Here is a 14,714-nt window from a genome sequence, read left to right as displayed (position 1 = left end):
TCACTAATGTTATGAACACTGTGTAAGCTCACCTCAGCACCGTATTACATTAGCTTCATATTCCTGGGTACGCTTGTTATAAAAATCTTTATTAAATTAAAAAGCCTTTTTTTTTTGCTTTGCAGCCTCATTAACTGCACACAGTAATAACCTTGGTGGTAATCCAGGAAAATGAAGCTTTGGTAATCTACACCTACGACATGTAATTACCTAAACAGCATGATGTATGTTATGTATTATGATAAGGTAAAGACGTCCACATGACAGTCCACTTGTAAGCCATGGAAATTAGTCATGTAAACTCCTCCTCTTAGGATTTTCGTTCATTTCAATGGAAGGAACAGTCTCAAAGTAGACAGCTAAAACATATTGTAAGGTATGCAATAAAAGTCTAGCATTTTATTAACTCATCCGTATATGAAACTGTGAAAGAATAACTAGAAATAATTATTTTCTTAGCATCCTGCCCATATGTCATAACCTAAAAATGGAAAGCAATTGCTGTAAGGGCTGAAATAAAGGTATATGCAGCGGACCTCTGCAGAGTGCATAGAAGATGGGAGTGGTAGTTGTGGCTCTGAGGGTGGTGGTAATACTCACAAATCACGGTGCAGTGCAATGACCGGAGGGCGCACTCTTTCTTCCCTCATGACACTCCCTGGTATTTGGACTTCTACCTGGTGTTGATTGGGGTGACCTTGATTGTAGATGTTTTGCCAGATGCAAAGCAGGACTGGTGGTGATGGAGACAGTGATCAGGCCCGTTTACAATAAAGTATCTCTTTACTAAGTTGATGATAGGTATTGTAGTACAAATAGCAGCAAAGGGCACAGTTCCACATGATGCCACAGTACAATATTCCCTTTAATAGAAGTGCATGGAAAGCAGTAATGAGGGGAATTATAGTACTCTCTATCTCTCTCTTTCTAAACACACTGTTCAGTCTCCTAGTAGAACCACAGGCTTGGAATGAGATTATTGTAAAGTCCTTCTGCAGTTCCCAGACTGAAGGGTGTAGAACTGAGATGCGGGTGGCCAATCCATCTCAAGGTATGAGGCATTCCCTTCCAAAGTAGAAAAGCCTTTCTGCCGTACACAAGCACAATACCTTGCTGTCTGAGTCCAATGTATCAGTATTATGAAACAGCCGTCACTCGACCTTGTGTATGCGCTGCAATGGGAAGGAGTGAAACTCCACGTCTAATTCAAAAGGAAATCCCAGCAGTCGTCAATTGTAGATAAGAATATTCTTTTTATTCAGTCATAATAGTGTGTCTTATGACGCGTTTCGGCTATAGCAGCCTTCATCAACAAAGGTTACATACAAGTGTTCAATACCATCTTATATAGGAAGTATACAGGTGATTCACTGGTGACGTCAAACGCCCAAATCAAAAGCAGCTGAGATTGCACCAATCAACAGCTTGGTTTCACTGTGTGAAAATAAAGAAACACAAATCCTGACAATTCAGTGAATAATTTAAACAAGGGAACAAAAATTCAAATTAATGAGGATACCGTGTCCATCCGCAGCATCAACGAGAAGATGTCTATAAAATAATATAATACAATAATAAGAATCAGGGATCAAAATAAATATTATAAGCGCATAACTTCATAGTCACGATTCAAACTCCTAGGTTGTAAGGTATCTAAAGTGTGAATGCAGTAAGCTTCTCTCCGTAAAAGGAGTTTTTTAATGTCACCACTAGAGTTCAGCAAACCCGAACTGTAAAGTTCGGGTTCGTACCGAACTTTAGGGTTTTCGGCACCCGGACCCGAACCTGAACCTGAACATTACGCCAATCAACAAGCGTCATACTACTTGCCCCAAAAGGCCATCACAGCCATGCCTACTATTGGCATGGCTGTGATTGGCCAACTGCAGCATGTGACCCAGCCTCTATTTAAGCTGGAGTCACGTAGCGCCGCACGTCACTCTGCTCGGATTAGTGTAGGGAGAGGATGCAGCTGCTGTGAGGAAGAGATCAGGGAGAAATCTTATCAAGAACTGTTTTTTGTACTCAGCGATCTACAGCAAAAGTGTTTTGTGGGTGCAGTGCAAAATTTTTTTAAGCCTGCCCTGAGCCAACTACTGCTGAAAACGAACTTTTTTTTCTTCAGTTAGTCAATATCAATACATGATCGGCAGCCATTTTATGCAACGATAGTGCACCAGCACAGGCTATCTGCAAGTCCAGAAATACAGATTTTTACATACTGGGGTGAAAAAACCCTCTAATATATTGCACATCTGGGATTACACGTGCATAAGTGACTGTCACATTTAGGACAGAAATACAGCTTTATGGTTAGAGTGAAAAAACCCTTCTAATATACTGCACATCTGGGATTACACGTGCATAAGTGACTTTCACATTTAGGACAGAAATACAGCTTTTTGGTTAGGGTGAAAAAACCCTCTAATATACTGCACATCTGGGATTAGACGTGCATAAGTGACTGTCACATTTATAAAGAGTATGGTGGCTCTCTATCGCCTTTCACTGTGGATGGGTGCTACTAAGCCTGATGACTCACCCAGTCAAATAAATTGAAAATGTATATAGAAAGGCTGAGCACTCTCCCAATGGACCACACACAGACTATTCAAAATTATTATATTTATTACACCGATATATAGATCAGGAACAAAGTGAACATATAACAAATTACACAGTAAAAATACACCTTAAAAAATACAATATAAAAGTTATTTGAATAAAAAGCGTTCAGATAAAAAGCATTAATGATTCATCTGCGGTGGTATACAAAAGATTAATATATGCAACCTGAATGAAGATATGCTGATTGGAAGAAAAAAAGAGTCGATATCAATTCAATATGTTCGATATTGTGAAAATGATTTTCGACCATAAGAAAATAAATGTTCGAATAAATATAAGAACAAGTTTTTTCCTTTCGAATAAATGTCCAAACTGGAATACGATATTCGATATGAACTTGCAGTAATAATGTTGATTAAATATTATTCAATCAATATTCCCTGTGTGGCAATGCGAAAAGAATGAACATTCACTCTTGTGAAATGCCGTCTGGCTATAGCTCACAGTGGCGTCCCACGTGGCTAATGGAGTCAGATTCGGCTGGTACCTGTTAATGATGATTCAACAGGAGCAATGTGAACGATGTAGCCCTGTGTGTAGAGATTCTTTAGTAGGAGAGTCTTTAAATGCAGCTCTGTCACTTCAAGGGTTTAAATGTTCGCTATATGCCATATGGATCCATCAGGGTAAAAAGAAGTCGATTCCAGTTATTGAAGTCAAAAAAACGTCCATCAGCTGATGTGCGGGTCTTTTGAAACCAGACGCGTTTCGGGGTCTTTTCCTAGCCCTAACCCTAACCCTAACCCTACCACTGAGGAAGGGGCTAGGAAAAGACCCCGAAACGCGTCTGGTTTCAAAAGACCCGCACATCAGCTGATGGACGTTTTTTTGACTTCAATAACTGGAATCGACTTCTTTTTACCCTGATGGATCCATATGGCATATAGCGAACATTTAAACCCTTGAAGTGACAGAGCTGCATTTAAAGACTCTCCTACTAAAGAATCTCTACACAGAGGGCTACATCGTTCACATTGCTCCTGTTGAATCATCATTAACAGGTACCAGCCGAATCTGACTCCATTAGCCACGTGGGACGCCACTGTGAGCTATAGCCAGACGGCATTTCACAAGAGTGAATGTTCATTCTTTTCGCATTGCCACACAGGGAATATTGATTGAATAATATTTAATCAACATTATTACTGCAAGTTCATATCGAATATCGTATTCCAGTTTGGACATTTATTCGAAAGGAAAAAACTTGTTCTTATATTTATTCGAACATTTATTTTCTTATGGTCGAAAATCATTTTCACAATATCGAACATATTGAATTGATATCGACTCTTTTTTTCTTCCAATCAGCATATCTTCATTCAGGTTGCATATATTAATCTTTTGTATACCACCGCAGATGAATCATTAATGCTTTTTATCTGAACGCTTTTTATTCAAATAACTTTTATATTGTATTTTTTAAGGTGTATTTTTACTGTGTAATTTGTTATATGTTCACTTTGTTCCTGATCTATATATCGGTGTAATAAATATAATAATTTTGAATAGTCTGTGTGTGGTCCATTGGGAGAGTGCTCAGCCTTTCTATATACACGACTGTCACATTTAGGCCAGAAATACGGCTTTTTGGTTACTGGGGTGAAAAAAGCCTCTAATATATTGCACATCTGGGATTAGACAAGCATAAGTGACTGTCACATTTAGGACAGAAATACAGATTTTTGGTTAGGGAGAAAAAACCCTCTAATATACTGCACATCTGGGATTACACGTGCATAAGTGACTGTCACATTTAGGCCATAAATACGGCTTTGGCATACTGGGCTGAAAAAAGCCTCTGATATACTGCACATCTGGGATTAGACAAGCATAAGTGACTGTCACATTTAGGACAGAAATACAGATTTTTGGTTAGGGAGAAAAAACCCTCTAATATACTGCACATCTGGGATTACACGTGCATAAATGGCTGTCACATTTAGGCCATAAATACGGCTTTGGCATACTGGGGTGAAAAAACCCTCTGATATACTGCACATCGGGGATTACACGTGCATAAGTGACTTTCACATTTAGGACAGAAATACAGCATTTTGGTTAGGGTGAAAAAAACCTCTAATATACTGCACATCTGGGATTAGACAAGCATAAGTGACTGTCACATTTAGGCCATAAATATGGCTTTTTGGCATACTGGGGTGAAAAAAAACTCTAATATACTGCACATCTGGGATTACACGTGCATAAGTGACTGTCACATTTTGGACAGAAATACAGCTTTTTGGTTAGGGTGAAAAAAACCTCTAATATACTGCACATCTGGGATTAGACAAGCATAAGTGACTGCCACATTTAGGACAGAAATACAGCTTTATGGTTAGGGTGAAAAAACCCTCTAATATACTGCACATCTGGGATTACACGTGCATAAGTGACTGTCACATTTTGGACAGAAATACAGCTTTTTGGTTAGGGTGAAAAAAACCTCTAATATACTGCACATCTGGGATTAGACAAGCATAAGTGACTGTCACATTTTGGACAGAAATACAGCTTTTTGGTTAGGGTCAAAAAACCCTCTAATATATTGCACATCTGGGATTACACGTGCATATGTGACTGTCACATTTAGGCCACAAATAAGGCTTATAGGATACTGTGGTGAAAAAACCCTCTGATATAGTGCACATCTGTGATTACACGTGCATAGTTGACTGTCACATTTAGGCCACAAATACGGCTATTAGGTTACTGTTGTTAAAAAAAACATTTTTTTCATATACTGCACATCTGTGATTACACGTGCATAGGTGACTGTCACATTTAGGCCACAAATAAGGCTTTTAGGATACTGTAGTGAAAAATCCCTCTGATATACTGCACATCTGGGATTACACTTGCATAGGTGACTGTCACATTTAGGCCGCAAATACGGCTATTAGGTTACTGTTGTTAAAAAAAAACTTTTTTTCACATACTGCACATTTGTGATTACACGTGCATAGGTGACTGTCACAATTAGGCCACAAATAAGGCTTTTAGGATACTGTGGTAAAAAATCCCTCTGATATACTGCACATCTTAGATTACACTTGCATAGGTGACTGTCACATTTAGGCCACAAATACCGCTGTCATATAGAGTAAAAAACAACAACATAGAGTGCAATACCCTACATCAGGGTTTATATTGGCGGTTAATTATTTTTAACTTACTTAACCACTTTTTACTTTGCTTTGTGAACGCTAACTATGAGGCAAACATATAATAAGGGACTCGGTCGTGGTCGTGGTGTTGGTGGAGCCTCTGGTGCAGGGAGAGGACGTGGCCGTTCTGCCACAGCTACACGTCCTACTGAACCTACTACCTCAGGTCCCAGTAGTCGCCAGAATCTACAGCGATATTTGGTCGGGCCTAATGCCGTTCTAAGGATGGTAAGGCCTGAGCAAGTACAGGCGCTAGTCAATTGGGTGGCCGACAGTGGATCCAGCACGTTCACATTATCTCCCACTCAGTCTTCTGCAGAAAGCGCACAGGTGCCGCCTGAAACCTATACCCATCAGTCTGTCACATCACCCCCGTGCATATCGGGGAACCTGTCTGAGCCTCAAATCATGCAGCAGTGTCTTATGCTGTTTGAAGACTCTGCTGGCAGGGTTTCTCAAGGGCATCCACCTAGCCCTTCCCCAGGGGTGAAAGACATAGAATGCACTGACGCACAACCACTTATGTTTCCTGATGAGGACATGGGAATACCACCTCAGCACGTCTCTGATGATGACGAAACACAGGTGCCAACTGCTGCGTCTTTCTGCAGTGTGCAGACCGAAAAGGAGGTCAGGGAGGAAGACTGGGTGGAAGACGATGCAGGGGACAATGAGGCCCTAGACCCCACATGGAATAAAGGTCGTGCCACTGACTTTCAGAGTTCGGAGGAAGAGGCAGTGGTGAGACCAAGCCAACAGCGTAGCAAAAGCGGGAGCTGGGTGCAAAAGCATAGCAGCCATCTCCAAACAGTTCGCCTGCTACTGGCCACCGTCAACAGGGACCGAGCACACCAAAGGCAGCTTCAAGGAGTTCCCTGGCATGGCACTTCTTCACACAATGTGCTGACGACAAGACCCGAGTGGTTTGCACCCTGTGCCATCAGAGCCTGAAGCGAGGCATTAACGTTCTGAACCTTAACACAACCTGCATGACCAGGCATCTACATGCGAGACACGTTCTGCAGTGAAGTAAGCACCTTCAAAACCAAGAAAGGGCTCAGGCCCATCCTGCTCCCTCTTCTGCTGCTGCCTCGGCCTCTTCCTCCGCCTCTGGAGGAACGTTGGCACCTGCCGCCCAACAAACAGAGGATGTGCCACCAACAACACCACCTCCGTCACCAAGCATCTCCACCATGTCACACGGAAGCGTTCAGCTCTCCATCTCACAAACCTTTGAGAGAAAGCGTAAATTCCCACCTAGCCACCCTCGATCCTTGGCCCTGAATGCCAGCATTTCTAAACTGCTGGCCTTTGAAATGCTGTCTTTCAGGGTGGTGGAGACGGATAGCTTCAAACAGCTCATGTCGCTTGCTGTCCCACAGTACGTCGTTCCCAGCCGCCACTACTTCTCCAGGAGAGCCGTGCCCTCTCTGCACAACCAAGTATCGGATAAAATCAAGTGTGCACTGCGCAACGCCATCTGTGGCAAGGTCCACCTAACCACAGATACGTGGACCAGTAAGCACGGCCAGGGACGCTATATCTCTCTAACTGCACATTGGGTAAATGTAGTGGAGGCTGGGCCCCAGGCGGAGAGCTGTTTGGCGAACGTCCTTCCGCCGCCAAGGATCGCAGGGCATCATTCTTTGCCTCCTGTTGCCTCCTCTTCCTACTCGGCTTCCTCCTCCTCTTCTACCACCTCCTCATCCGGTCAGCGACAGACCTTCACCACCAACTTCAGCACAGCTAGGGGTAAACATCAGCAGGCCATTCTGAAACTGATGTGTTTGGGAGGACAGGCCCCACACCGCGCAGGAGTTGTGGCGGGGTATAGAACAACAGACCGACGAGTGGTTGCTGCCAGTGGGCCTCAAGCCCGGCCTGGTGGTGTGCGATAATGGGCGAAATCTCGTTGCAGCTCTGGGACTAGCTGGTTTGACGCACATCCCTTGCCTGGCGCATGTACTGAATTTGGTGGTGCAGAAATTCATTCACAACTACCCCGACATGTCAGAGCTGCTGCATAAAGTGCAGGCCGTCTGTGCACGCTTCCGGCTGTCTGCTTTACAGCGTAACTTCGGCCTTCCTGCTCACCGCCTTATATGCAACGTGCCCACAAGGTGGAACTCCACCTTGCACATGCTGGAGAGACTGTGCGAGCAGCAGCAGGCCATAGTGGAGTTTCAGCTGCAGCACGCACGGGTGAGTCGCACTGCGGAACAGCACCACTTCACCACCAATGACTGGGCCTCCATGCGAGACCTGTGTGCCCTGTTGCGCTGTTTTGAGTACTCCACCAACATGGCTAGTGGCGATGACGCCGTTATCAGCGTTACAATACCACTTCTATGTCTCCTTGAGAAAACACTTAGGGCGATGATGGAAGAGGATGTGGCCCAGGATGAGGAGGAGGAAGAGGGGTCATCTCTAACACTTTCAGGCCAGTCTTTTAGAAGTAGCTCAGAAAGAGGCCAGGTACAAATTTGGCCAGCCAGGGCCCACTACTGGAGGAGGAGGAGGAGGAGGATGAGGAGGAGGAGGAGGATTGGGATGAAGCATGTTCACAGCGAGGTGGCATCCAACGCAGCTCGAGCCCATCACTGGTGCGTGGCTGGGGGGATACTGAGGACGCAGACGATATGCCTCCCACAGAGGACAGCCTGGCACACATGAGCGACTACATTCTGCAGTGCCTGCGCAACGACAGCAGAGTTGCCCACATTTTAACGTGTGCTGACTACTGGGTGGCCACCCTGCTGGATCCCCGTTACAAAGACAATGTGCCGTCCTTAATTCCCTCACTGGAGCGTGATCGGAAGATGAGCGACTACAGGCGCACGCTGGTAGACGCGCTCCTGAGAGCATTCCCGACTGACGCCGGGGGAAGTGGAAGCACAAGGCGAAGGCAGGGGAGGAGGAAGAGGTCGCCAACGCAGCTGTGTCAGCGCCAGCACCTCAGAAGGCAGGGTTAGCATGGCCGACATGTGGAAAAGCTTTGTCACTTCGCCGCAACAACCGGCCCTAACTGCTGATATGGAGCGTGTTAGCAGGAGGCAGCATTTGAACAACATGGTGGAACAGTACCTGTGCACACGCCTACACGTACTGACTGATGGTTCTGCCCCATTCAACTTCTGGGTCCCCAAATTGTCCACATGGCCAGAGCTTGCCCTGTATGCCTTGGAGGTGCTGGCCTGCCCTGCAGCCAGTGTACTCTCTGAACGTGTATTTAGCATGGAGGTCATTACAGACAGACGCAGCCGCCTGTCCACAGCCAACGTGGACAAGCTCACGTTCATTAAAATTAACCAGGTTTGGATCCCACAAGACCTTGTGCAGAATAGACATTTATACCACCATCAAACATACATTCTTGTACTCAAGTCAAGTGCAATGATTCATTGTTTTCTTTTTTTTTTATTTGTCCCAAATGCTACCTACCCCAATAAAAATAAAAAAATAAAACATTGTTGGCTGCCTCCTCCTCCTCTATTGCTGCCTCCACCTACAACACCACATTCACCGCCTCCTCTACCTCCGACTCCATATCCACCTCCTTCTCTGAGTTGCAGGTTAATAATTTGTAATTTTTAGTTATTTTATTTTATTTTATTTTAAGTTATTTCCCTATCCACATTTGTTTGCAGAGCAGTTGCCATGCTCTTAAGCACATTTTACTGCCTTTTACATCCCTCTAGCCTTTTTAAGGACTATTTTAGAGCCATTTTAATGCAAAAAAGTGTCAATTTTAGTGCCCTAAATGGAAAAAAATCTTATTTTCAATTGTCGGGTGACATTTTACCATTTTTGGCGTATACAAACCCCTGCTGTGCCTGGGTGACAGGGGCCTAAATCTCTCAAAATCGTCTGTTCTATTGCTGGGTGACATGAACCCCCTTTTGCCATGAATGAACCCCTGCTGTGCCTGGGTGACAGGGGCCTAAATCTCTCAAAATCGTCTGTTCTATTGCTGGGTGACATGATCCCCCTTTTGCCGTGAATGAACCCCTGCTGTGCCTGGGTGACATGGGCCTCGTTCTCTCAAAATCCTCTGTTCTATTGCTGGGTGACATGAACCCCCTTTTGCCCTGAATGAACCCCTGCTCTGCATTGCTGACAGGGAACTAAATTTAGTGAAAACATCTGTTACTGATCGGAAGATGCACGACTACAAGCGCACGCTGATGATACCATTCCCACCTGACAGCGGGGGCACAGTGGAAGCACAAGGCGAAGGCAGAGGAGGAGGAAGAGGTCGCCAATGCAGCTGGGTCACCGCCAGCACCTGAGAAGTCAGGGTTAGCATGGCCCAAATGTGGAAAAGCTTTGTCAGCCTTGGAGGTGCTGACCTGCCCTGCAGCCAGTGTATAGTGTGAACGTGTGTTTGGCACGGCAGAGAGCATTATCACAGGCCGCAGCCAATGTGGACAAGCTTACGTTTATTGATGAACGGCATGGCTCCCACAGGACTTGTCTGTACCTTGTGCAAAATAGACATTTATACCAGCCTCAACCATCCATTCTTGTACTCAAGTGCACTTATTCTATGTTTTATTTTGTTATATGTCCCAATTTAAAAATAAAAAACAACACAAATCAGTGTTGGCTAATGGCTACCTATTCCTCCTTCACCGCCGCTTCCACCTACACCGCCACGTTAACCTACACCGCCACATCCACCTATCCACCGCCTCCTTAACCTTCTACTCCTAGATCCAGATTTTTATTTTACATTTTTCTGTATTTTATGTTATTTTAAGTCATTTCCCTATCCACATTTGTTTGCAGAACAGTTGCCATGCTCTTAAGCACATTTTGATGCCTTTTGCAGCCCTCTAGCCCTTTCCAGGACTATTTTAGAGCCATTTTAGTGGCCAAAAGTTCGGGTCCCCATTGACTTCAATGGGGTCCGGCTTCGGGGTCAAGTTTGGGTCAAGTTCGGGTCAAGTTCAGGTCCCAAACCCGAACTTTTTTTTCAATTTCGGCCGAACCTGCCGAACCCGAACATCCAGGTGTCCGCTCAACTCTACTCTTAAGCACATTTTGATGCCTTTTGCAGCCCTCTAGCCCTTTCCAGGACAATTTTAGAGCCATTTTAGTGCCCAAAAGTTCGGGTCCCCATTGACTTCAATGGGGTTCGGGTTCGGGGTCAAGTTCGGGTCAAGTTCGGGTTCCGAACCCAAACTTTTTTTCAAGTTCGGCCGAACCTGCCGAACCCGAACATCCAGGTGTCCGCTCAACTCTAGTCACCACCTCTCCTAGGTCTCTTGATCTGTTCTAAAACCTGGAACCTCAATTGTGATACTGTGTGTCCACATTTATCAAAATGATAAGGTAATGGTAACAATAAATTCTTCATTCTAATTGTAGACTTATGCTTCCCTATCCTATCCTTAACCGCCTGTATAGTTTCACCTATGTAGGCTAAACCACAAGGGCATATTATCATGTAGATGACATTGGTTGATTCACATGTAAAATAGCCCCTGGCTTTAAATGCTTGTCCCATGTGTGGATGGTAAAACTCTGTGCCCTTGATAATATTAGAACATTGGAAACAGTGGAGACAGGGGAATGTGCCTTCTTCACTGTTCCCAATCTGCTCTGTTTTATAATTGTTCTAAGTCTGCACGTACCAATTTGTCACAAAAACTAGTTTGTTTCTTTTTTTGCAAATCAGGGGAGGATTCTTAATTTCCTCCAACCCCGGGTACGCTTCAGACAATATATGCCAGTGTTTCCTCACTATTCTGTCAAAACCTGCATTGAATGGATGAAATTTCCGCACAAATGGAATCCTTTTTGTTTAACCCCTGCTATGTCAGGGGACTGTAGATCTGATTTTACTTTATCCAAAACTGATCTGGGGTATCCCCTCTCAACAAATCTATCAGTCATTTCATCCATCCTTGCAGTCAGTTTCTCAGAATCAGTGACAATGCGCTTGATACGCTGAAATTGGGACTTAGGTATCGCCTTTTTTAGGGAAGGAGGATGAGCACTAGTGTAGTGCAATATGCTATTCCTATCTGTGTCTTTCCTATACAGATCTGTGGTGAGGTGGCCACTTGTATTTCCTATGACAGTTGTATCCAAAAAAAATACTTTAGACTCATTCACAGTAATAGTGAATTTTATATATTATATTATTATTATGTATAAATGATACTTGGTAGGCGATGGGACCTGTACTACATTGTATATAATAGTATATACTATGGGTTACATTGGGCTAAAAAAAATATTGTATCAGAGAAGAAAGTGGGTCCACTATAATATCCAAGGGCCAAGTGTTTTCCCCTTCCGACTCGTTCAGACTATTCCTATCTTTATTCCCTATGCGATTATGTCTTCAGAATTCATACAACTTTTGATAAAGGATATTAACTGGCAGTTACTGCTGATTGAAGTGAAATGCTCCTTATCTAATCTCCATGTACCCTGCCAGCCGCTCTTCTGCAATGGCTCCATCTTGATTACACTAAAATTTCTCATATCCTAGTGAAATAACCTACAATCTATTCATCAGAGCTGCCAAGGCAAGTGAAAGTTGACTTTATATTATTTTCAGATAAATGTGGTCTATGAAAGAATAGTGCGAGAATATATATATCAGACAAAAATACTTCAGACAAAAAAGAATAGTACACTAAGAACAAGTTGTTGGAATTGAATGACACTTCATAAGTAGGGATGGATGTTCGGGTTCCCCGGGTTCGGCCAAACTTCGGGTCGAAGTTTGGGTTCGAGACCCAAACTTGACCCTAACTCGAACCCCATTGAAGTCAATGGGGACCCGAACTTTGGTGCACTAAAATGGCTGTAAAATAGTCATAGTAAGGGCTAGAGGGCTGCAAAAGGAAGCAAAATGGGGGTAAGAGCAGGACAATTGCCCTGCAAACAAAAGTGGATAGGAACATGACTTAAAATAACATAGAATTAAAAAAATATAAAAAATAATAATCTTAAACTAGGAGGCGGAGGTCAAAGTGGAGTAGGAGGTTGAGGAGGTGGTAAACGTGGCAGTGTAGGTGGAAGCGGCGGTGGAGGAGGAGAAGGTAGCCAAGACTGTTTTTGTTGTTCTTTCTTTCTTTATTTTTTATTAATTTGGAAAGGCCCCAAAACATTGGGAAATGGAAAAGAGAAAGCAAAGAAAAAATGTGCTGGAGTATAAGAATGGCTGTCTATTCAGCACAAGGTACGGACAAGTCCTGTGGGATCCATGCCTGGTTCATTTTAATGAACGTGAGCTTGTCCACGTTGGCTGTGGACAGGCGACTGCGCTTGTCTGTGATGACGCCCCCTGCCGTGCTAAACACACGTTCGGTCAATATACTGGCCACAGCGCAGACCAGCACCTCCAATTTGGAGACCCAGAAGTTCAATGGGGCAGACCCATCAGTCAGTACGTGTAGGCGTGTGCACATGTACTGTTCCACCATGTTGCTGAAATGCTGCCTCCTGCTAAGATGTTCCGTATCAGCTGGTGGTGCTGGTTGTTGTGGCGTGCTGACATAGCTTTTCCATGTTTCGGCCATGCTAACCCTCCCTTCTGAGGTGCTAGCGGTGCACCAGCTGCGTTGGCGACTTCTTCCTCTTCCTCCTCCTTCTCTGCCTTCGCCTTGTGCTTCCACTGAGCCCCTGCTGTCAGGTAGGAATGCCATCAGCAGCACGTCTACCAGTGTGCACTGGTACTCGCACATCTTCCGATCACGCTCCCGTGATGGAATTAAGGACTGCACGTTGTCCTTGTAGCAGGGATCCAGCAGGGTGGCCACTCAGTAATCAGCACTGGTTAGAATGTGGGCAACTCGGCGGTCATTGCGCAGGCACTGCAGCATGTAGTCGCTCATGTGTGCCAGGCTGCCCAGAGAGGCAACGACAAGCTGTCCTCTGTGGGATGTGTATCGTCTGTGTCCTCTGTATCCCCACAGCCATGCTCCATTGATGCCTTTGGGTGCCACCCTGCTGTGAACACGGTTTCTCTTCATCATCATCCTCCTCCTAATCATCCTCTAGAACTGTGTCCTGGCTGGACAGTTGTGTACCTGGCCTCTGTTGGTGCAAGAACCCACCCTCTGAGCCACTTGTGAATGACTGGCCTGATAACCGTGGAAATGATCCCTCTTCCTCCTGTGCCACATCCTCTTCCATCATCACCTGAAGCATTTTTTCAAGACATAGAAATGGGATAGTAACGCTGAGGCCGGCGTTATCGGCACTGGCCATGGTGGAGTACTCAAAACAGCACAACACGGCACACACATCCCGCATGGGGGCCCACTCGTTGGTGGTGAAGTCGTGCTGTTCCGCAGAGTGACTCACCCGTGCGTGCTGCAGCTGAAACTCCACTATCGCCTGCTGCTTCTCGCAGTCTCTCCAGCATGCGCAAGGTGAAGTTCCACCTTGTGAGTACGTCGCATATGAGGCGGTGAGTGGGAAGGCCGAAGTTACGCTGCAGCGCAAACAGGCGAGCAGCAGCAGGGTGAGAACGCCGAAAGCGCACACAGATGGCCCGCACTTTCTGCAGCAGTTCTGACATATCGGGGTAATTTTTCAGGAACCTCTTCACCACCAAATTCAGCACATGCGCCAGGCAAGGGATGTGCGTCAAACCAGCTAGGCCCAGAGCTGCTACGATATTTTGCCCGTTATCGCACACGACCAGGCCGGGCTTGAAGCTCAGTGGCACCAACCACTCATTGGTCTGTTGATCCATGCCCGTCCACAGCTCCTGTGCTTTGTGGGTTTTTCCCCCCAAACAGATGAGTTTCAAAAACGCCTGCTCTCGTTTCCCCCTGGCTGTGCTGAAGTTGGTGGTGCAGATGTTATGCTGACGCAATGAGGAGGCGGTAGAGGAGGAAGCGGAGTAGGAGGAGGAGGCAACGAGAAATGTCCTGCAATCCTTGGTGGTGGAAG

Source organism: Bufo bufo, chromosome 4 (assembly GCF_905171765.1).
Source record: "Bufo bufo chromosome 4, aBufBuf1.1, whole genome shotgun sequence".
NCBI classification, from domain to species: Eukaryota; Metazoa; Chordata; class Amphibia; order Anura; family Bufonidae; genus Bufo; species Bufo bufo.
Note: the sequence above shows the minus strand (reverse complement) of the source record.